Here is a 3,450-nt window from a genome sequence, read left to right as displayed (position 1 = left end):
CATGAAATTTGTCCCTGTGCCGGCTGCGTCCCGTGGTAAAGGAGTACATCTGTTATTCCTGCGTGAAAGATGTTTGATGAGCGTACCGCATCGTCAGAGCTGCTCTTGGTCTGCCTGCAAGCCGTGGGTTATGATTTAGAAATACGTTCGCCTACCGTTCCTTAACTGTGTGGTTTTGGTTTTTATTTTTTCAAAGAAAGGGTGGCTTTTTCGTCGATCTCTTTGTGAGAGTATCAAATCAGGCGGCGGTAAATACGTAGAAGCAACTAGGCGTACTACGGCGTGTACCGGACAGCGTTGGCGTGCCGCTCTGCTAGCAGCGGAGAGCCAGATGAGGATGCCCGTGGTAAGTACTCGTTCTGCCTCCGGCTGAACGGAAAGATTCTCATGTGGAGGGTTCCTGGGCTTGTCTGTGTGATTAGCATTACTTTTTTTTTTTTTTTTTTTTTTTAATATGAAACAGGGTCAGATAATTGTTGATGAGTGGGACTTTGCGTACTCCTTTAGGTAGTTTTTCGTACTGAACCTTAGATCGGTTACAAAACTTAATCTTTGTGCAGTTTACACGTTTTGTAGCAACTACAAAGACATTTATCCTGTAGGTAAGCTGAAAATAAAAATGCGGTTTCTCACCTGATTTTTCTTTCGGAGGAACGCTCGCCCCCAGCGGCTGGTTTTTTTTGCTAGTGTTGTCGGGGGGAAGGAACGGCGGCGCTTGCCTGATTTCTTCCCCTAGCCAGGGACCTGAAACTTTGTTTTCCTCAGCTGTTTCACTAGAAATTTACAAGTGTCGGTGGTCAACAGTGGCAGAGAATTGGGTGGCGTTTTCAATTTCAAAGGGAAGGAACGTGTTGATGTTAATTCTGTTACCAAAAGCGAAGTACCAGCTGCTTCCTCTTTCTAGATCTTCTCTCCTTTCGCCGTCCTCCCCGAGGGGTAACGTGGCCACGCCGTATACCTTTTCTGCTCTGGTACCGTTCGTTTGATACGCAGGAGCGCTGTGAAATAACTAGAAGGGCTACGGACAGACATCTGCCATCGTTGCGGCTGCCTTAAATCGTGTATTTGTCCCTTTAGCCCGTCATTTCCTTTCCGCTCAGTTGAGTTACGTGCAGCGTTAGGTTCCAGTCGAGAGCGGTGCCGCCGAGCAACGCTCTGGGAGCGTGCGCGGAGGAGGGCGACCGAGATGGCGAGAGGTCTCCGAGGCAAGACTTAGGGGGAGCGGCTGAGGTCACTTGGTTTGTTCAGCTTGGAGAAGGGAAGGCCGAGGGGTGACCTCATCGCAGTCTACACCTTCCTCGAGGGGGACGGCGGAGGGGGAGGCGCTGACCTCCGCTCTCTCCGGTGACCGGCACTAGGACCCGAGGAAACGGGACGAAGCTGCGTCAGGGCAAGTTCAGACCGGACGTTGGGAAAAGGCTTTTCACTGAGAGGGCGGTCGGTCAGTCACGGAACAGGCTCCCCAGGGAAGCGGTCGCAGCCACCGAGCCTGTCAGGAGTTCAAGGAGCGTCTGAACGATGCTCTTAGTCGCACGGTTTAGTTTTAGGTAGTCCCGCGTGGAGCGGGGGCTTGGTCTCGGTGATCCGTATGGGTCCCTTCCAACTTGAGATACTCTATGATTCTGTGAAATCTTCTGGGTTAGAAACGACCTTATTGTAATAGAGAATTCGCTGAAGGTGGCTTTGTGCAAGGACTGTCGTCTTAGAATATCTTTTTTTTTTTTTTCTTCCCCCCCCCCCCCCCCCCCAGATATGAGAAAAGCTCTGTCCAGAGATATGGAGACGAAATCAGTTGTACCTCACCCTGTGACACCGGAAGACATTGAGTAACTGTAAGCTGTGATGCTCAGTGAAATTACTAAGAGCGTTAAGTTTCCCGTGCCTTTGCTTTCACTCTCCCATTCTCTTGTCTTGCGGCACGTCGCATTTTTTGAGGCCGTGGAAGCGACACCGGGAGCGATGGGTTGTCAGAACCAGGTCCTCCTGCCCGTCGCTGGTTTTGCTTACCTTCGCCGTCTCTGTGTACCAGCCTGCGTCTCTCTCTCTCTGTTCCTCAATCCCTGTCCTCTCTTCTCTGTTCTGCTTTGTTTCGCTGCGTATGTCCCGTTCCCTGTCCCACCTTTATCCTTCCTTCCTTCTTCCTCGCCTTTTTCTTTGTCCTTTTGTCCTGCTCCCCGACCCTGTTTCTCGCTCCATCTGACCGTCCTTTTCCTGGCACCTTGGTGTCTCTGCTCCTTGCCCCCGTCTTTCTCTCCCCTCTGCCCAGTCCTCGTCTCCCTCTTTTGTCTCTCTGTCCCTCTGTCCTCCTTCTGCCTCTGCCCCTCTGTCCTGCTCCCTGCCCCTCTTGTTCTCACTCTGCCCCAGCGTCCCGCTCCCCGGTCCTCTTTCCCTCTGTTGCTCTCTCCTTTTATCTCTCCTTCTCCCTGCTCCCCAGCCCGGTTCTCTCACGCTCCCGCTTCCTTTTTTTATTCTCTGTTGCTCTGTCCTGCTCCCCGTGCCGCTGTCCCTCGCCGTACCTCTCGGTCCGGCTCCCTGCCCTTATTCTCTTTTCCTCCCTCGCCGTGGCGCTGCCCGCCCAGGGTCGTTTCTGCCTCTCTGTCCCGCTCCCCGTCCTGGTTTGTCGGTCACCGTCCCGCTGCCTCTCTTCCTGCCGCTTCTTCCTCCCTCTCTGTCAGGCTCCCTGTCCCCGTCCTTCACTCGCCGTCCCTTTCCTTGCCTCGTGCTTTCTCGCTCGCCGCCGCCGCCCCCCCCATCCAGCTGGCTGCCCCTTTTCTCCTCTCTTCTAGCGTCCTGCAGCTGGCTCCTCGGTTTTGGCGGCAGCCTGCACATAGCAGCCCAGCTCTCCAGCAGCCTGACGGACCGACCGTGTGTCTGTTCCACGCCGGACTGGCGAGCGTGGCTCCGGGTAGGACAGCCGAGGTGCCCCAGGGCCGGGCCCCGAGCCCCGGTGCGGAGTCTCTCCCGGAACCGGCTCTGTGTGTGACTGAATAAACGCTTGCGGTCTCTTTTGCCGTGCCGGCTGCGTTGGTGCTTCCTTTGCGGGGGGGGGGGGGGGGGGGCGAGGGGCCGTGATGGAGGGCAGGGGAGGAGGTGTGTGTGGGGGTATTAACGTATTCAACAAGGTCACATTGCTCGCATCCTCGGGATCCAAAAGTGATGCTTCTTGGCTCCGCCCCTGACCCATGCCAAACTCCGCCCCCCCCCGCAAACTCCGCCCCCCCCGCAAACTCCGCCCCCCACAAACTCCGCCCCTCACGCACACCAAGCCCCGCCCCTCATGGAAACTCCGCCCCCGGCGCAAACTCTGCCCTGATGCAAGCCAAGCCCCGCCCCTCAGGCAAACTCCGCCCTGATGCACGCCAAGCCCCCCTCACGCAAACTCCGCCCCCACACAAACTCTGACCCTGGTGCACGCCAAGCCCCGCCCCAATGCAAACTCCGCCCCTCACG

The 3,450-nt window shown here is 56.2% G+C and overlaps 1 long non-coding RNA gene across 1 annotated transcript; it reads left to right on the top strand.

Moving 5' to 3' along the window:
* The first annotated feature begins 201 nt into the window (after nt 1-201).
* On the top strand, nt 202-2,959 carry LOC129206459 (uncharacterized). Its single transcript, XR_008577150.1, has 3 exons — nt 202-346; nt 1,751-1,826; nt 2,787-2,959. It is a non-coding gene; the product is annotated as an uncharacterized LOC129206459 (long non-coding RNA).
* The last annotated feature ends 491 nt before the right edge of the window (nt 2,960-3,450 follow it).

The sequence above is a fragment of the Grus americana genome, chromosome 4 (assembly GCF_028858705.1).
Source record: "Grus americana isolate bGruAme1 chromosome 4, bGruAme1.mat, whole genome shotgun sequence".
NCBI classification, from domain to species: Eukaryota; Metazoa; Chordata; class Aves; order Gruiformes; family Gruidae; genus Grus; species Grus americana.
Note: the sequence above shows the minus strand (reverse complement) of the source record. Positions and strands in the feature narration are given on the sequence as shown.